A 21,305-nucleotide genomic window follows, 5' to 3' on the forward strand; every position below is an offset into this window, starting at 1 on the left:
AAAAGATCTGGTCATTCAAGCCGGTTCCACCATTTATGAACATCATGCTTCTTACTCCATTTCAGCCCCATCTCAACATTGGACATAATTGACAATACGACAATTGACAATTGGATACGAATTGACAATAAACTGGACTGGTCAAAGAACACTGAGGCTGTCTACAGGAAGGGTCAGAGCCATCTCTATTACCTCAGGAGACTGAGGTCCTTTAACATCTGCTAGACGATGCTGAGGATGTTCTACGAGTTTGTGGTGGCCAGTGCGATCATGTTTGCTGTTGTGTGCTGGGGCAGCAGGCTGAGGGTGGCAGACACCAACGGAATCAACAAACTCATTCGTAAGGCCAGTGATGTTGTGGGGATGGAACTGGACTCTCTGACGGTGGTGTCTGAAAAGAGGATGCTGTCCAAGTTGCATGCCATCTTGGACAATGTCTCCCATCCACTACATAATGTACTGGTTGGGCACAGGAGTACATTCAGCCAGAGACTCATTCCACCGAGATGCAACACAGAGCATCATAGGAAGTCATTCCTGCCTGTGGCCATCAAACTTTACAACTCCTCCCTTGGAGGGTCAGACACCCTGAGCCAATAGGCTGGTCCTGGACTTATTTCCTGGCATAATTTACATATTACTATTTAATTATTTATGGTGCAACTGTAATGAAAACCAGTTTCCCTTGGGATTAATAAAGTATGACTATGACTATAATGTTGGAACTATCATCCCCACCTCGCTGACAACAACCACTGGTGCACCTCAGGGACCTGCACTTAGCCCACCGCTCTACACACTCTATACAAATGACTGCGTGGCAAGGCACAGCTCAAGTGCTATCAATAAATTTGCTGACGGCCCACCTATTGCTGGCAGAATTTCAGATGGTGACGAGAGGGCGCACAGGGGCAAGGTAGGTCAGCTGGTTGAGTGGTACCACAGCAACAACCTTGTACTCAACGTCACTAAGATCAAAGGAGTGATTGTGGACTTCAGGAAGGGCAAAACAAAGGAACACACACACCAGTCCTCATTGAGGGATCAGAAGTGGAAGGAGTGAGAAACTTTAAGTTTCTGGGCATCACCATCTCTGAGGGTCAATCTTGGGCCCAACATATCAATGTAGCTACAAAGGAGGCACGACAGCAGCTATATTTCATTAGGAGTTTGAGGAGATTTGGTATGTCTTACTATAATTTACAATTTTTATTATTATGTATTGCAATGTTCCCGCAGCCCTATTACAACAAATCTCACAACATATGCCAGTGATATTTAACCTGATTTTGATTTTGATTCGGAATTTGATAAATGATCTGATCCTTCGAGCCCGCTCCGCTGTTTATGATCAGGCCTCGTCTTCCACCTCAGCTCTGCTTCAACATAGAACACAGAACATTACAGCACAGTACGGGCCCTTTGGCTCATGGTGTTGTGCTGCCCTCTTCACCTACTTCACAATCAATCTAACCCTTCACATTTACACAGGCTATAACACTGGACAACAAAGGGTTTGCTTCCTGAATACTTCTGGATGCATCTTATGGATTTTGGGCTGCTGATCATGAAAATCACCATGAAATTTCCCTATTTTTTAAAAAAATTGCTTATATTTGTTATTTCAGTTCATAATTCATGTCAGAGTAACAGATGCTGAGATTAAGGAAGGCGATTTTGTTGGTCCACAAATCAAACAGGTCATCAACGACAGGCAATTCGAAGGACTTCTAGTCGGACCGGAGAAAATCAGATGGAAGGTATTCAAGGATGTTGTTGAAAATTTTCTTGGCAACTACAGAGCACAAGGCGTGCAGCTGGTTGACAACATGCTTCAAGCATACGAAACCATGAAATGCAACATGTCACTAAAAATCCATTTTCTACATTCCATTTAGACTTCTTCCCTGCAAATTTTGGCACTGTCAGTGATGAGCATGGTGAAAGGTTTCACCGGGACGTTGCAGTCATGGACAAATAGTATCAGGGCAACCGGAATCCATAAATGCTGGCTGATTATTGTTGGACACTTAAGCAAGAAGCGAAAATCACCAGCAAAACATTTATAGCTTAGTTGAACTATTGCAAAGCATAAGCACCATTATGCAATTAAACACATTATATTCAATAAAAGTTAATGTTTTGTTTCTCCAAATTCTTACATGATACAAGTAGTTTGAAATCATATTTGTGTTCAGATTCAAGTGGTCTATCAGAAACAAAATAAAATCTGAGGAAGCAACACTTTTGAAAAAATTGTTGTCCATCTTTCTTTCATCCATGTCTCTTAAGAGTCTTTTAAATGTCCCTAATGCATCAGCATCTACCACCCACAACGGAGTGTTTCCTGCATTATTCCCTGCACCCCCCCCCCATCTCTTGCTTCTCTTAATATCCAGGACTCCACTGGTCTCTGTTGTTAGTGAGCACTCTGGAGCCCTCTAGCCAAGAGTATTCCAAGGATTTACCACCTTTCTGCAAGGAGATAATGAGGCTACATTACACTTTGGGTGAAGCAATTACAGTGCTAGAGGCACGGGTGTTAATCCTGGCTCTGTCTGTGCATTTGACAGCCTGATGCACCTTCAATTACTCCAAAAGACCGAAGTAGGGTAAATACTGAAAGGCTTTTATTCGCAGTAAAATATGACTTCCAACATGCTGCGTGTCTGCCCCTGGACTGAGGGGGAGGAGCAGGGCGAAATCACCTTTATTCAGGGGTCTGTGGGAGGAGCCACAGGAGCAGTCAGCAGAGGGGCGTGTCCAGACAGGTAACCCAGTTACAACATATTATGTATGGTTTACCACACAGCCCCCAACCAAGTTCCTTGAATTAAAATTTTATTTAGCACCCCCCCTTGCCCGTCCCTCTCCCCATCTCTGTAACTGCCTCTGACCCTGACTCCCGTACTGGTCGGTTTTCCAGTATAACTTGGAACCAGAGAAATTTCCAGTGATTTTCTTTTTCTTTCAGCTTGTTGGTGGATTATACACATATTATGATGGGATTGGTGGCATATTTGCAGTGATTCTGGGATGAGCAGCTCTCCAATCACTCCTATGTGACAACCTACAATTAAGCCAGAAGTCTTCCATGTCCCTCCTGCACACACTGTCAGTCAAATATCCAAATTATACTAAAACAAGAATGCATTTAAGAAATGTCATCTTTCTCCAGATAAAAAGGCCTTTCATGAGATGCTGCACAGTTTATTATAGATGAACATTCAACCCACCAAAGTTCTCCAATGCCCTCCTGTACCCAAGTACTTCTGGAAATATCCTTCTTTCCAGTAATGCTAATCAAAGATTTTAAACTTATTGTCATCCTTTTAAATTTACTAATTTAATTCAATAACCTCAGATCATAGAAATTGTTCATGCTTTGAAGAAAATATTATCCATTTGTCGCTGCCAAATGCTCTCAGTGGCTCCTTTATCAGGTACACCTGAATATCTGCTCGTTAATGCAAATATCTAATCAGCCAATCATCTGGCAGCAACTCATGACAAAGGCAGACGTGGTCAAGAGGTTCAGTTGCTGTTCAGACCAAATGTCAGAATGGGGAAGAAAGGTGACCTAATTGACTTTGACCTGGGAATGTTTGTTGGTGCCAGATGGGGTGGTTTGAGTATCTCATAAACTGCTGATCTCCTGGGATTTTCATGCGCAACATTCTCTAGAGCTTACAGAAAAACAACAAGCATCCAGTGAGCAGCAGTTCTGCGGGTGAAAACACCTTGTTAATGAGAGAAGTCAGAGGAGAATGGGCAAACTGGTTCAAGCTGACAGGAAGGCGACCGTAACTCAAGTAACCACGCGTTACAGCAGTGGTGTGCAGAAGAGCATCCCTGAATGCACAACTCATCAAAGCTTAATGTGGATGGGTAACAGCAGCAGAAGACCATGGACATACACTCACTGGTCACTTTATTAAGTACAGGAAGTACCTAATAAAATAGACACTGAGTGTAAACACAGAACCATGCAGCAGAGCACAGGCTCTTCAGTGCACAATGCTGTGCTGACCTTTTAACCTACCAACTCAATCTAACTCTTCCCTCCCACATAACCCTCCATTTTTCTTTTATCCAGGAGCCTATCTAAGAGTTTTTCTTTTTAAGTCGCAAATATATCAACCTCTCCCATCACCCCTGGCAGTGCATCGCATTCACTTGTGCACAACACGTCAAACTTGGAAGTGGATTGGCTACTAAAGTAGAAGACTATGAACATATACTCAGTGGCCACTTCAATAGGTGCAGCGGGTACCAAGTAGAGTGGTGCGAGCAACATGGGGCAGGGAAGGAGAGTGGTATAGAATTCAAATCACCGGTGCAGGAATGAAAAGTTCAAGACCCAGCAAAACAAAATAGGAATGTTGAAGAAAATTTAGTTTCAGTCACAGTGACCACGAATGGATCGTTGCAAAAGTCCATCTGGTTCAGTAATGGCCAGGAAGAAAGGGAATCTGTTAGCTTTCATAAGTCGAGGGATAGAGTTTAAGAGTCGCGATGTAATGACACAGCTCTGTAAAACTCTGGTTAGGCCACACTTGGGGTACTGTGTCCAGTTCTGGTCGACTCACTATAGGAAGGATGTGGAAGCATTGGAAAGGGTACAGAGGAGATTTACCAGGATGCTGCCTGGTTTAGAGAGTATGCATTATGATCAGAGATTAAGGGAGCTAGGGCTTTACTCTTTGGAGAGAAGGAGGATGAGAGGAGACATGATAGAGGTGTACAAGATATTAAGAGGAATAGATAGAGTGGACAGCCAGCGCCTCTTCCCCAGGGCACCACTGCTCAATACAAGAGGACATGGCTTTAAGGTAAGGGGTGGGAAGTTCAAGGGGGATATTAGAGGAAGGTTTTTTTTACTCAGAGAGTGGTTTGTGCGTGGAATGCACTGCCTGAGTCAGTGGTGGAGGCAGATACACTGGTGGAATTTAATAGACTACTAGACAGGTATATGGAGGAACTTAAGGTGGGGGCTTATATGGGAGGCAGGGTTTGAGGGTCGACACAACATTGCGGGCCGAAGGGCCTGTACTGTGCTGTACTATTCTACGTTCTACATTCTTTGCCTGGTGTGACCCCACGTTCACTAATGTGTTTTAGCTATTAACTGCCCCTCAAATCAGGGGAATTAGGAGTGGACAATAAATGCTAGTATTTCCAGCAATGTCCACGTTCTTTCACTGATTGCATTTTAATACACTCAGTGGCCACTTTAGTCAGTATCTCTTGTGCCGTATAAAGTGGGCTGAGTGTACGTTCATTGTCTTCTGCTGCAGTAGGACAGTTTAAATGGTTCGGCATGGACTAGATGGGCCAAAGGGCCTGTTCCTCCACTGTACTTTTCTATGAGTCTATTACTCTATCTAATTCAAGATTCAACGTGGCATGCGTTAGGAGTTGCCCTTCTGCACACCACTGTTGTAACGCGTGGTTATTTGAGTTATTGTTGCCTTGCTGCCAGCTTGAACCAGTCTGGCCATTCTCCCTTGACCTCTCTCATTAACCAAGCATTTTACCCATGGAACTGCAGCTTACTGGGCTTTTTGTTTGTTTGGGGTTTTTTTTGCACATTTCTCTATAAAGTCTAGAGACTGCTGTGCATGAAAATTCCAGGAGTTAGCAGTTACTCAAACCACCCCATCTGGCACCTATATTCGTTCCACAGTCAAGTCACTTAGATCACATTTCTTCCCCATTCTAGTTTTTGGTCTGAGCAATGAATGGACCTCTTGACCACGTCTGCACGCTTTCATGCATCGAGTTGCTGCCACATGATTGGCTGATTAGATATTTGCATTAATGAGCAGGTGTACAGGTGTACCTAATAAAGTGGCCACTGAGTGTAATATGGTTATGAGTAATAATCTAGGGACATGAATTAAAATCCTCCAGCGACCAGGAATTTAAATTCAGCTCATTAGTAAATTTCTAGTAGAGACCATGAGACTCTATAAATCCCATCTGGCTCTAATGCCCTTTAATGAAGAGATTTTGCCGTCTTCATTTGCTCCCGGTCTAAATGCATTTGCTTCTGCAGTCTCAGTCCCTAGAGCCCCCAATTAGTAATTAGTTCAGTCTTGAAGTGAAGAATTCCTTTGGAAAAAAAAAATGGCCAAAGTACAGTAGAATTTTATATTAGGTTTGGAAGTGCTGTTTTTTGTCTTAACACCAGAGTTTTCAATCTAAACAAAGAAAGGTATGTGAGGCATACTGGCTTTGTAAAATAAGGGGTATGATCACTCTAGCATTATTATTCCTAGTAAGGACTACTATATATTGCTAGTTATGTCTGGCATGTATTGCTAATAATGGCTACTATGTATTGCTATTAATGGCTACCATGTATTTTAGTAATGGCTATTATGTATTGCTAGTAATAGCTACCAGGTATTGCTAGTAATGGCTACCATGTATTGCTAGTAATTGCTACCATGCGTTGCCAGTAATGGCTATCATGTATTGCCAGTAATGGCTATTATGTATTGCTAGTGCTGACTAGCATGTATTGCTGGTAAAGGCTACCAGGTATTGCTAGTAATGGCAGGCATGTATTGTGAGTAGTGTTGGGCATGTGGCCAAGTGGTTAAGGCATTCGACTAGCAACCTGAAGGTTGCTGAGGCAGTGTGTTGTGTCCTTGAGCAAGGCACTTAATCACACATTGCTCTGCGACGACACTGGTGCCAAGCTGTATGGGTCCTAACGCCCTTCCCTTGGACAACGTCGGTGTCGTGGAGAGGGGAGACTTACAGCATGGGCAACTGCTGGTCTTCCATACAACCTTGCCTAGGCCTGTGTCCTGGGGAGTGAAGACTTTCCAGGCGCAGATCCATGGTCTCGCAAGACTAACGGATGCCTTTAATTGTGAGTAATGGCTACCAGGTATTGCTAGCAATGGCTGGCATGGAAGGAAATGGTACATTCTTTGGACCAAATACTCATTCCCTTAAGAGGGCATGGTTTAAGTTGCAAAGGAGTAAGTTCAAAATAGGTGTGCAAGACAAGTTTTTTTTTTAACGGGGAGGGTTGGGTGCCTGGAATGCTCTGCCGGGAGAGGTAGTGGAGGCAAAAACCCGAGGGATTTAAAAGATATCTATGTAGTCGTAATGTATCACCTGGTCGGCACGGTAGTGTAGTGCTTTCCAGTACAGGCGACCCAGATTCAATTCCCGCTGCTGACTGTAAGGAGTTTGCACGTGGGTTTCCTCTCCCAAGGCTGAAGACCTTCTGGTTGGTAGGTTAATTGGTCATTGTAACTTGTCCCATGATTAAGTCCAGGGATTGCTGGGCGGCGCGATCGAAGAGTTGGAATGGCCTATTCCATGCTGTAAAAATAAATACGATATTCTCCTAAAGCAAAGGTCCCCAGCCTGGGATCTACGGACCCTTCCATAGGGGTCCATGGCACATAAAAGGCGGGGAACCCCCGTCCAAAGGGGTTGTCAGTTGGTGGGTCCACAGGTGGCTGTAGAGGCAATCTGGGCAAGAGTAAGTGGTGGTTATAGTTAGTGGTTGGGTCTTTTGGTTGTTCACTCTCTCCTTTCACAGTTCTCTGCGGCATAACAGATATCGTTCTCCTGTAATGCAACTCCCTCTTGAACAGATTTCTTCCAGGTGCATCGATTGAGTGCAATGTCTTCCCAGTTTTTAGATGTCATGTTGAATTTCCTCAGGCTGATATTGATGTTGTCTTTGAAGAGATTAGTGAAGAAGCATTTAATTGCTATCTTAATTAGTCTGGCACAACTATGAAACCACAAGACATTGGAGCAGAATTAGGCCACTTGACACATCGAGTCTGCCATTCTATCATGGCTGATTTATTATCCTTCTCAACCCCATTCTCCTTCCTTCTTCCCATAACCGTTGACACTCTTACTAATCAGGAACCTATCAATCTCCACTTTAAATATACCCAGTCACTTGGCCTCCACAGCCAGCCGTGGTAATGAATTCAACAGAATCACTACACTTTGACTGAAGAAATTCCTCCTCCTCTCTGTTCTAAAGGGATGTCCTTCTATTCTGAGACTGTGCCCTTTGATCCTAGACCCCCAATCTCCCCCACATAGAAAATATCCTCTTCACTCCGCTCTATCTAGGCTTTTCAATATTTGGTAGGTTTCAATGAGATCCCCCCGCATTCTTCAATGCAAAGACAGGTGGTGTTGGGGAAGCAGGGTGTCTGCAAAGGAACTTGAACAGACTGACAGAATGGGCAAATAAGTGGCAGATGGAATATTGTGTAGGGAAGTGTTTGGTCATGCACTTTGGTAGAAGGAATAAATGGAAAGAAATTTCAAAAATCAGAGGTGCAAAGAGTCCTCATGCAGCCTTCACTAAAGGTTAATTTTCAGGCTGAATTGGTGGTAAGGAAGACAAATGCAATGTTATCATTCATTTTGACAGGACTAGAGTACAAAAACAAGGATGTAATACTAAGGCTTTACAGGGCACTGGTCAGACCACACTTGGATATTGTGAGCAGTTTTGGGCCCCTTATCTCAGAAAAGATGTGCTGGGTTTGGAGAGGGTCCAGAGGAAGTTCACGGGATGATCCAAGGAATGAAAGAGTTTAATATAAGGAGCATTTGATAACTCTGGGCTTGTTCTCACTGGAGCTAAAAAAGAATGAGGGGGATCTCAATGAAAACTATTGAATATTGGAAGGCCTAAGTAGAGTGGATGTGGAGAGGATGTTTCCTATACTGGGGGAGTCTTGGACCAGGTGGGCACAGGAGGTCAGGCAGAATCTACAGAAAGGAATAAAGAGGATTGGACTGAGTTCCTCCGATATTTTGTGTATGAGTAACTGGTGAATTCCTACAGCATTTTGTGTGGGTGTAATTGGTAATTATTGCTTGATGGGAGCTCCGAAGTAAAATGGCCACCACAGTTCCTACATTATCCTGGTGACTACACTTCAATAACATACTCTTGGCAGGAAAGGATAGTAGAGCTTTCTAAGGATGCAAAATGCACATTTTTCAACCACTGTTGCAAACACTATAAAGAAGGCAAGACTGTGGCTATATTTCATTAAGGGTTTCAGGAGATTTTAGTTTGTCTCCTAAAACACTCGAAAACTTCTACAGATGTACCCTGGAGAACATTCTGACAGGCTGCATCACTCTCTGGTATGTGGGTGTCTACTGTACAGGATCAAAAGAAGCTACAGAAAGTTGTAAAATTACCCAATTCATCTTGGGTACTAGACTCCATAGTATCCAAGACCTCTTCAAGGAACGGTGGAAAAGTGGTATCCATCATTAAGGACCCCCATCACCCAGGACATGCTCGTTGTTACCATCAAGAAAGAGGTACAGAAGCCTGAAGACACACACTCAGAGATTCAGGACCAGGATCTTCCCCTCTGCCGTCCAACTTCTGAATAGACATTGAACCCATGAACACTACCTCACTTTTATTTTTGTTTTTGCACTGTATTTTAATTTAACAATTTAATGTACATATATACTTATTGTAATTGATTTACTTTTTTCTATATTACCATGTATTGTATTATACTGCTGCCACAAAGTTAACAAATTTCACGACACATGCCAGTGATATTAACCTGGTTTATTGTACCACTCAACTCCATTCTCCTGCCTTCTCCCCATAACCTTTGATCCTCTTAATAATCAAGAACCTATCAACCCCCTCTTTAAATATATCCAATGACTTGACTGCACAGCCATCCTTGACAATAAATTCCACACATTCCCAAAACGTTTCTGGCTAAAAAAAAAAGTCCTCCTCCTCTTTGTTCTAGAGGAACATCCTCTTATTCTGAGGCCATGAGCTCTGGTCCTCCACTATCCCACTGTTGAAAATGTTTTATGCATGTCCACTCTATCTTGGCCCCTCTCCGTGATTAGTATGTTTGAATGAGATCCCAACTCTTCTTCTAAATAAGGAGGGAATACAGGGAATGGGACTAATGGTTTGCTCAGGTGGGGGGCCAGTATGTAACCAATGGGCCAAATAGCCTCCTTCTGTGCGATTATTAGTCAGTCAGGCTCTGGTTAAAGGAGCAAAAGAAGAAAATAATGGAGGGACTCAGCAGGTCAAGAAGCATCCGTAGGGGAGGGACTGGACAGTCAAGTCTTCGGGTTGAGGCTCTTCATACTGATCTATTTAGACATGCAGCAAAGGCCTATGCATAAATACTGTTAATAAACCAATCTGATGCTGTTTTTGTGTAGAGTAATTGCGTCATAGCTGGCCATTCAGTTCTTTCTGAATTAAACTCAGTGACTAATATTGTTAGATTAAAACCCTGCTGTCAGAGGGAGCCAATCAAGAAGGTGCATTGAGGGAGGTGCTACAGAGGGAACTAATGTACAAGCAGGCATGTTGCTTGGTTACTCTGAGTTAAGAATCCAGAGCCGGCTCATTAGAATTAATGCATTCGTACATCTGGTTCACCTGGAGGTCTCATGAAACAAGACTTGCGGTCCCCTCCCTCCTTCCCTCCTCCTCTCCCGAAGGGACTGAGTGGCAAAGATAATGGGGTTCAGGGGAAGAAGAGTTGACCCCAATCAGTGCGAAGTGGGCTGTTAGTCGGGCGACATCTGACCCTCTGATCCACTGTGTGCATTGCAGGAGGTAACCATTCAGTGGTAGTGTACCTCATCTCAAACCCCCAACCTCCTCCCACTGCCAGCTGTGGCTTCTCAGTCATCAGCTGTCACATTGCAACACTAGCTACACTTTGGAAAGGTAATTCCTTGGCCATGGGATCTCCCAAGTCTCCGGAGATGCCAAAGGATATAAAGCTGATCACTCTCACACGGTGCACAGGTCATGATAAATCTCCCACAGAACAGGATTTGACATCTTGACAATTACAATGAGGATTGTTTCAATTCCCATTTACAGTTAAAAAAAACGTTGGCATTTTCCACAAAATGGCTAGATTAATTGAAACCTATGTTGTTGCAATGATTAATATATGAGGCAGGTCGCTTCTTGTTATACAAATGCTTCCATGTCACTTGTGTATGAAGATATATATTAAAGCAATCATCATAAAAGCCATTTACCTCTGTGGCCAACAGAGTCAGACTCATAGAATCATAGAAAAGTACAGCACAGAAACAGGCCCTTTGGCCCATCTAGTCCATGCCAAAACCATTTAAACTGTCTACTCCCATCAGCCTGCACCGGGCCATAGCCCTCCATACCACTACCATCGAGAACCCTATCCAAACTTCTCTTAAACCTTGAAATCAAACTCGCATGCACCACTTGTGGTGGCAGCTCATTCCACAGGTTCTCTCACCAACCCCTGAGTGAAGAAGTTTCCCTTAATGTTCCCCTTAAACTTCTCACCTTTCACCCTTAATCCATGACCTCTAGTTGTAGTCCCACTCAACCTCAATGGAAAAAAGCCTGCTCGCATTTACCCTATCTATGCCCCTTATAATTTTGTATACCTCTAGCAAATCTCCTCTCAATCTTCTACACTCCAAGGAATAAAGTCCTAACCTATTCAATCTTTTTGTATAACTCATATCCTCCAGACCCAGCAACATCCTTGTAAATTTTCTCTGTACTCTTTCAACCTTATTTACATCTTTTCTTCAGGTAGGTGACCAAAACTACACATAATATTCTAAACTAGGCCTCAGCAATGTCTTATACAACTTCAATATAACATCCCATCTCCTGTACTCAGTGCTTTGATTTATGAAGGCTGATGTGCCAAAAGCTTTCTTTATGACCCTATCTACCTGTGACGCCGCCTTCAATGAATTAGGGACCTGTATTCCCAGATCCCTTTGTTCTACCACACTCCTCAGTGCTCTGCCATTCACTGTACAAGACCTTCGCTGGTTAATCCTACCAAAGTGTAACACCTCACACTTGCCTGCATTAAATTCTATCTGCCACTTCTCAGCCCAGTTTTCCAGCTGATTCAGGTTCCACTGCAAGCCATGATAGCCTTCCTCACTGTCCACTGCACTCCCAATCTTGGCGTCGTCTGGAAATTTGCTGTTCCAGTTTACTCCATTATCATCTGGATCATTGATACAGGTGACAAGCAACAACAGACCCAGTACTGATCCCAGCAGCACACCACCAATCACAGGCCTCCAATCCAGAGAGACAACCATTTACTACCACTCTCTGGCTTCTCCCACAAAGCTAATGTCTAATCCAATTTACTAACTCTTCTTGAATGCCGAGCAACTTAACCTTCCTGACCAACTTCCCATGCAGGACCTTGTCGAAAGCCTTGCTAAAGTCCATGTAGCCAACATCCACTTTCCTGATAACTTCCTCTAAAAACTCTATCAAATTGTTTAGACATGACCTATCACATACAAAGCCATGTAGACTATCCTTAAACAGTCTCTGTCTATCCAAATACTTATATATCCAGTCCCTTAGAATACCTTTCTGTAATGATGTCAGACTCACTGGTCTATTGGTCTATAATTTCCTGGTTTCTGTCTAGAGCTTGTTTTAAACAGTGGAACAGCATTGGCTATCCTCCAGTCCTCTGGTACCTCTCATGTCATTAAGGATGTTTTAAATATGTCTGTTAGGGCTCCGGTGATTTCTGCAAACACCTCCTCCTCTGTATTCTGTGTAGGGTCCATGAGCTAGTGCCACTTTGCCTATGTGCCCATCTCTTGAGTAAACACAGAGGTAAAAAAAATCTCCCCCATCTGTTTTGACTCCACACATGCATTACCATTCTAATCTTCCAGAGGACCAATTTTGTCCCTTGCAATTCTTTTGCTCTTAACATGCCTGTAGAATTCCTTAGGATTCTCCTTTACCTTGTCTTCTAGGGCAACTTCATGTTAATATTTTAAAAAATTGCTGTCCTCCTCTTTTGAATACATTTAATCTTCATGTCGCTCTTGGGGAGGGAACTCTAAAGAGATGAGAAGTAGTTTCTCCATCTTTCAATAGCCTAGCTCTAATTCTAAGCTTGTGCTTTTTTTTTTGTTACAGACTCTCTCGTTCAAGAGCCATTTAATCATCTTGGACACTCTAATTAGATTCCCCCCCATTCCTTCCCAAGTTGACAGAGTGCAAGCAACATTCTCAGAATTTAACCCTCTTGAAGGTGGGGGGGTTTTCTGCGTGTAACATCAGACGTTGTGATCACTTCAACACACTGGGCTGCTTCAGAAGATAATCGCAGCGGCGGAACTGGCCACTCGTGCACCGCAGTAGCTAAAGGTGACAGATGGAACAGCTGGTAGAGCCGTTCCCTCGCACCTCCAGTGACCCAGGGTCAATCCTAACCTACGGTGCTGCCTCTGTGGGGCTTGGGTGCTCGCCTCGCCGAGGGCATGGTCTCACCCTGGGTGCTCTAGTGCCCTCCTACATCCCAAAGATGTGTCAAGTTTATTACTGTAAGCATAAGTGTGGTAAGATACGAGTACAATGAAAAAACCTTGCTAGGCGCAGCATCACAGCCACGTAGGTACGGATAACACACAGAATTTAAACTGTACACAAACCATATAGGGCAAAGTTCACATTTCAAAGGACATTTATTATCACAGTACATATATATGAACCCTGAGATTCATTTTCTTGGGAGCAATCTCAATAAATCTATAGAACAATAACAATAACAGAATCAAGTTAGAGTCATTGTTTCCTGCAGTACAGGCACAGTCTATCAAGTCTCTGACAATCAGAAAGCACCACTCACATGAATGCCTACATTCCCATCATTTTTCCCATTAGGGCCAACTTAAGGCAGCCAAATGACCTTCCTACTCAGCAACATAAACACTACGGACCACCTCTTGACCATCTAGGGCAGCAGTCCCCAACCACCGGCCGCAAAGCATGTGCTACCGGGCCGCGAGGAAACGATATGAGTCAGCTGCACCTTTCCTCATTCCCTGTCACGCACTGTTGAACTTGAACATAGAGTTGCCAACTGTCCCGTATTTGCCAGGACATCCTGTATATTGGGCTAAATTGGTTTGTCCCATACGGGACCGCCCTTGTCCCGTATTTCCCCTGCTAAGGTAAAGTGCTCCTATGAAACCTTTCATGCCGAAATGGCGTAAAGCAAAGAAGCAATTACCATTAATTTATATGGGAAAAATTTTTGAGCATTCCCGGACCCAAAAAGTAACCTACCAAATAACACATAAAACCTAAAATAACACTAACATATAGTAAAAGCAGGAATGTTATGATAAATACACAGCCTATAGAAATAATAAATAAAGTATGTGTAGTGTAGTTGGGAAGATTAAGCCAAAACCGATTTGTGGAAAAAAAATCGGCACGTACGTGCATGCGCACACAGGTGCCCCCGCGAGGCTTCATGATCATGGTAGTCTTTCTCGGGGTAAACATAAGTGTCCCGTATTTGACTGCTACTTTTGTCCCTCATTTGGGAGTGAGAAAGTTGGCAACCCTAACTGTAAAGAATTACAGTCCGCAAGAATATCGTCAATATCAAACCAGTCCGCGGTGTAAAAAAAGGTTGGGGACCCCTGATCTAGGGGTTTCAGCCAGACAACAAACTGTGTAAAAACAAAAAAAAAATAATAATAAATAAATAAGCAATAAATATCAAGAATATGAGATGAAGAGTCCTTGAAAGTGAGTCCATTGGTGTGGGAACATTTCAGTGATGGGCAAGTGAAGTTGGGTGAACGGAGTTTAGTTCAGTTTAGTTAGTTCAAGTGAAGTTTAGTTCAGGAGCCTGATGGTTGAGGGGCAATAACAGTTCCTGAATCTTGTGGTGTGAGTCCTGAGGCTCCCGTACCTTCTTTCTGATGGGAGGAAGACAGTAAAGAAAAAGTTTGTGCAAAGCAAGACATTGGTGTAAAAAAACACAATCAAAGTCAGGTCCAGAGTTGTGCAAGAGGTGGTCAGTAGTGTTTTCTGCTGAATGGGAAGGTCGGTTGGCTGCCTTAAGTAGCCCCTAGAGGGAAAAATGATGGGAATGTAGGCATTCATGTGAGTGGTGCTTTCTGATTGTCATAGACTTGGTAAACTGCATCTGTGCTGCATGAAACGATGACTCTAACTTCTTAAAGGACTTAACACAACTTCCAGCCCAGAAATAATGCTATTTTCTGAGTCCACTTTGATACTTATTTAAATGCTTAACTAAACTCCAACTAAATCCACCATGGACGGTGCCAACCCCAGCTGCAAAAGGAGGAGGGTTGGGAAACTCCATCCCATAAGAAACCCAGAGCTACAGAGACACCAACAAAAACTCCAAAGACCAGGGAGAGGAAGAATCTTCAAACATGGGCCACACTTGGAGACAACTTAAAGAATTAGCCTAGGACAGAGGACACTGATGAGTAGGGATGATGGGCTAAAGAAGAACAAGAAATTCAAATCCCGACCCCTCCCCCATGCAACACACACAAAATGGCGGAGCAACTCAGCAGGTCAGGCAGCGTCTATGGAAATGAATAAACAGTCAATGTTTTGGGCTAAGACCCTCCTTCAGGACAGGAAAGGAAAAGAGAAAATGCCAGGATGAAAAGGAGGGAGTAGGGGTAGGAAGCTAGCTAGAAGATGATAGATGAAGCCAGGTGGGCAGGAAAGGTAAAGGGCTGTTGAAGAAAGATTCTGATAGTGGAGGAGAGAGCACCATAAGAGAAAGAGAAGGGGAAGAGAGTCCAGGGGGAGGTGATAGGTGTGAAGAAGTTAAAGGCCAAAGTGAAGAACAGAAAGGGGAAGGGGAGGGATTTTTTTTGCCAGAAAGAGGAATCGATATTCATGTTGTTGGGCTGGATGCTACCTAGACCGAACATAATATTTGCTCCTTCACCCTGAGGATGGCCACATCGTGTCATAAGAGTAGGCCATGGACCAAAACTTCAGAACAGGAATAGGAATTGGAATTCAAGTATTTGGCCACCGGAATCTTCCACTTTTGGCAGATGGAGCAAAGGTGCTCAATGAGGTGTCCCTCCAATTTAGGACGGGTGTCACCAGTGTAGTGGAGGCCACATCGCGACCACCAGACACAGCAGATTCACAGGTGAACTTCCCCATGGTGGGATTTGAACCGATTTTTTCCTGTTCTTCCTGATACCAGGCCAGTAACACAAACATCATGCTAGCACAGCCTCTGATGCGGTCTAGGTTAGAACGCCTACTGTTCCCTCTCCAGCTTTCAGTCTGTGTACAGACTCTAGAGATCATGATAGGCTCAACACATTACACATACAGACCCTTTCTCCTCTGAATTGTCTCTGTGTTTTTTTTTCTGCACTAATGTCGTGTTTCGCTCAGCCAGTTTTTTGCACTAATAATTTATGTACAACATAAGGTCTGTGTGTCGTTGTCTGATTCTACTTGTAATGCTGCTGCAAGTAAAATTTCATTGCACTCTGATCCTTACCATACTTGCACATACGTATGATAATGAACTTGACTTGACTTAACAGTGTGATGGATATTCACTTTCAAGGGCCTGAGAAGCTTATTACCAACCTCAGCTTTCTAGCACAGCTGTGTGACCTTCCCAAAGGGTCAGAGTTGTTAGTAATAAAGTTAAACTGTTAACAAAATAGTCTTTGTTCACCTTTTTGTTGTTATCAAGAACCAGACCCCAGTAAGTTGCAAGCAACAATCAGTTTGAAGCTGAAGGAAGAGCTTGGTGAAGTAAAGTGATTAGGAGACCTATCTCCATTAGCCAAATGCAAGATAATGAGGTTAAGGTACTTAGCACATCACAAATGGTTACAAATTTGGATATTAGTGTACTCAGGGGGTCAGCCTTCACACCATTGTTTGGGACTTCTGTTGTCAGAAGCTTTTAAGACCATCTGTGTGAGTTACTTTGTCCCAGCAAAGGTAGCTGGAAAACTTCACATGCAGATGATGTAACCTAGTGGAACATAGTATAAATACCACTAGAGTTTGGAGATTGTTAGGAATGGCAAGAGGAAGAACAACAGAAAGTTGGGTTTATAGAAAGAAGAACTTGAATTCATTCCTCAACCTTTGGTTTCCATGGCAGATGACTCATTCATTTCCAACTCATTGCTATGTTCTAGTTTCGTAAGAATTGCACCTGTGTTTGGAAATCCTTTATAGTTTATAAATCTTTTGTAATTTAGATAAATTAGAGGTCATCTGTGAGTGATAAACGTGTGTTGAGAATTATTTGTATGAATTTAAACATAAAAATAAAAATGACTATTATAGTTATTAAAAATAAAATAACTCTGTTTAAACTACTAGTTTAAAGTATTGAGTACAGGAGGTGGGATGTTATATTGAAGTTGTATCAGATTTGGTGAGGCCTAATTTGGAGTATTGTGTGCAGTTTTGGTCATCTACCTAGAGGAAAGGTGTAAATAAAGTTGAAAGAGTACGGGGAAAAATTAAAAGGACGTAGCCGGGACTTTAGGTACTGAGTTATAACGAGAGATTGAATAGGTTGGGACTTCATTCTTTGGTACATAGAAGACTGAGGAGAGATTTGATAGAGGTATACAAAATTATGAAGGGTACAGATAGGGGGTATGCAAGCTGGCTTTTTCCACTGAGGTTGGGTGGGACTACAACCAGAGGACATAGGTTAACGGTGAAAGGTGAGAAGTTTATGGGAAACATGAGGGGAAACTTCTTCACTCAGAGGATGAGGAGAGTGTGGAACAAGCTGCCAGCACAAGTCGTGCATGCGAGCTCGATTTCAAAGCTTAAGAGAAGTTTGGATAGGTACATGAATGGTAGAAGTATGGAGGACTGTGGTCCCAGTGTAGGTCGATGGGAGTAGGCAGATTAAATGGCTCAGCACAAGATAGATAGGCTGAAGGGCCTGTTTCTATGCTGTAATTTTCCATGACCTTACTTAGTTAGCTGGGAATATCTCCTCTTTGAGTGATGGAGACCAATCAAGCAATGGGTATTAGCAGGTGAACTTTGCTGCAGAGGCTAGATAGCTGGTACTTGAAGAGTAGGTGAATATTGTATAAACTCCCTATAGCAGATGCATCCATAGATATCTGTATTGGATAGAGCTTGAAATCATCTTTTGAGCTTTGAGCTTTGCAGACAGTGAACCCAACACTACCATATTGGAACAGTCTCTGGTATGGTTTCAATCTGCTTGTATAATGGATGCTCTTTGTCCTCCCTACCTCCCAAATCACTACTGAAGACTGCTAAGCAAATTTGCATTGAATATACTCATTTCCTGCAATTCGGGGCATTATGCCCTGCATGATTTCCTTGCCTTGATTGCTAATTTGATTTCTATTTTATACGTGAGGACTGATTCCTGCCGCACTGATTTCAAAGCAATTCGTCTGACCGAGTCTACAATCAGTTCGGTTCCAATAAGCCGTACTCTGCTCTCACGGGTGGTGAAGTTATGGTCACTTCACAGGGTGGTATTCAGTGGGAAGATTTAATATCAGTCTGCATGCTCTCAGAAAGGTGGGTGGCTTGCAAGATAAGATAATCTGCCTTACCTTCTCATTCGTTCTCTAAAGAATGCATCTTCCCCAGAGACCTGGCTGGAAATTTACATTGAAGAACTTGGCTCACAGCTCCAGTGAGCTGGTTTCAAGCCGGGTGGAGTTTGCACATTCTCATTGTAATTCTTGGGTTTCTCCCGGTGTCCCGGTTTTTCCCCACTGATGGGATAATTGTAAATTCCCTCTCCTGTAAGTGGGTGTAAGAGAGATTGGGGGGGAGGCTGATTGGAATCTGATGAATGTATGAGAGAAAGCAAGAATAGTTGGAGGATGGATTTCCTTGAGCGTATAGATTTGATGGGCTGGAAGTCTTTGGTTATAAGAAACTTGGAGAACTATTAGGAGACAGAGCGTGAAACTTAAATATAACAGAAAGAGTATGAAAAGCAGGAGTGGAAGATGTTGTGTAAAGGCCATTTGGCTCCTCTGGGCTATTCTGCCATTCTATAAGCTCATGGTCGATTCAAAGTTCAAAGTAAATTTATTATCAAAGTACATATATGTTACCATATACAACCCTGAGATTCACTTTCTTGCAGACATTCACACTAAATGCAAACAAGCAACAAAGAAACAAGCAAAATAATAATAATATATAAGCAGTAAATATCGAGAACATGAGATGAAGAGTCCTTGAAAGTGAGTTCATAGGTGGAGGGAACAGTTCAGTGATAGGGTGAGTGAAGTTATTTGCTCTGGTTCAGGAGCCTGATAGCTGAGGAGTAATAAATGTTCCTGGGCCTGGTGGTGTGAGTCGTGAGGCCCTTGTGCCTCCTTCCTGATCAGTCGTGAGAGGTAAGCTTGACCTGGGTGGCAGGAGGACTCCGATGATGGATGCTGCTTTCCTGCAACAGCGCTCCACGAAAATGTGCTCAGTGGTGGGGGAGGGCTTTACCTGTAATGGACTGGGCTGTATCCACCACCTTTTGTAAGCTTTCCTGTTCAAGAGCATTGGTGTATCAGGCTGTGATGCAACCGGTCAATATATACTTCACCACACATGCATAGAAATTTGTCAAAGTTTTAGATGGCATGTCGAATGTTTACAAACTTCTAAGAAAGTTGCTGTACTTTCTTTGTAATGGCACTTACGGGCTGGTTGCAGGACAAGTCCTTTGAAATGATAACACCGAGGAATTTAACATTGCTGACCCTGAATTAGATAGAGCTCTTAAACATAGCAGAGTCATGGGATACGGGGAGAAGGCAGGAAAAGGGTACTGATTGTGGATGATCAGCCATGATCACAGTGAATGGTAGTGCTGGCTCGAAGGGCTGAATGGCCTACTCCTGCACCTATTATCTGCTGTCTATTGTCCCTTTCTACCTCTGATTCCCCCACTGAGGACTGGCTCATGGAGCTCCACTTTCCTCCTCTTGAACTCAATAATCAGCTCCTTGGTCTTGCTGACATTAAGTGTGAGGTCGGTGTGTGATTGCGACCTACCCCTGCTCTGTCCTTGTCGCTCTTCGATACTGGGAATCCATTGATTGCCAGATTCAATGCACTCCATGGCAGTGCACACACAGCTTGCTTGGGAAGTGAAGTTAGCAGGTCGGACAGTAACAGCTGAGGGAAATGGATAGTTAGAATTTCGTGTCGAGGTGCTTTACCTGGACTGAGGAAGGGATAAACATTGGCACAGGACGACAAAGAAATGTCCCATAAGCTACATCGAAATGGAATCACAGGAATTATGGACATAGAACATAAAAAATTACAGTAGGAGAACAGATCCTTTGGACTAAGGATCCTGGTGCTATTCCAGACTAATCCCATCCATATTCCTACATCCATTTCTGTCTAGATGGTTCTTAAATGGTGGCATGGTAGCGTGGTGGTCAGCACAATCGCTATACAGTGCTCGATTACCGCCGCTCTCTGTCGGAAGTTTTGCGTTCCCCACCTGTTCAGTTTGGTTTCCTTCCACGTTTCAAAGGCGTACGGTTAGAATTCGGTTTGGTGAGTTGTAAGCATGCTATATTGGTACTGGAGGCGTGGCAACCCTTGTGGGTTGCCCCCCACCCCCCGAAAAATTCTCGGGCTGTGTTGTTCGGCAGTGCCAAACGGCGCGTTCCACGGCATGTTTATTCGTTTAGAGATATGCGTGTGGAATGGGCCTGTCCACGCCGCCCCACAACCCCCAACAACCCCGATTTGACCCTAACCTAATCACCAGACAGTTTACAATTAACCTACCCGGTACGTCTTTGGACTGTGGGAGGAAACCAAGGCACCCGGAGAAAGCCGACCCATTCTACGGGGAGGATGTATGAAGACTCCTTACAGAGAACACCAGGAATGAACTTTGAACTCTGAACCCCGAGCTGTAATAGCATTACACTAACTGTTACGCTACTGTGAGAGAAGGCTGCGTAGTATCAATGCCAGGACCACCTAGATTCAAAACTATTTACTTACCCCAAGCAGCAAGACTGATCAACACTTCCACCCACTAACTCCACCACTACTTTATTATTTCCCGTCAGTCACCTTATGCCCAGCATCATTTTGGGTGGTGGAGTTGGGGAGGCATCTCTACCAAAGGAGGTACAAGGTGCTCCTTTCCTCTGCTAGCCCGCAGGTCACCCTTGGGTGAGGTGTAGCACCCTCTTAGCCCTCCGATTAGGGTCACGTGAAGCCATGGGAGCAGGTGGTGGATGGTCGTATGAGCAGTCGGTGTATATCTGGTTATGTGACCACTGATGCCAGGCAGACAATCTCTGGAGAGTATTGACACTGGCTGGTGTCACTTCTCTTGTAAAAACACTGTCCAGAAGAAGGCAACGGAAAACCACTTCTATAGAAAAATTTGCCAAGAAGAATCATGGTTGTA

The 21,305-nt window shown here is 43.5% G+C and overlaps 1 protein-coding gene across 1 annotated transcript in view; it reads right to left on the reverse strand.

The window, feature by feature from the left end:
• The window catches only part of LOC134354396 (voltage-dependent T-type calcium channel subunit alpha-1I-like), an 843,079-nt gene that overhangs the window by 721,261 nt on the left and 100,513 nt on the right, over nt 1-21,305 (reverse strand). The window lies entirely within an intron of this gene.

This window comes from Mobula hypostoma, chromosome 11, assembly GCF_963921235.1.
Source record: "Mobula hypostoma chromosome 11, sMobHyp1.1, whole genome shotgun sequence".
Taxonomy (NCBI): domain Eukaryota; kingdom Metazoa; phylum Chordata; class Chondrichthyes; order Myliobatiformes; family Myliobatidae; genus Mobula; species Mobula hypostoma.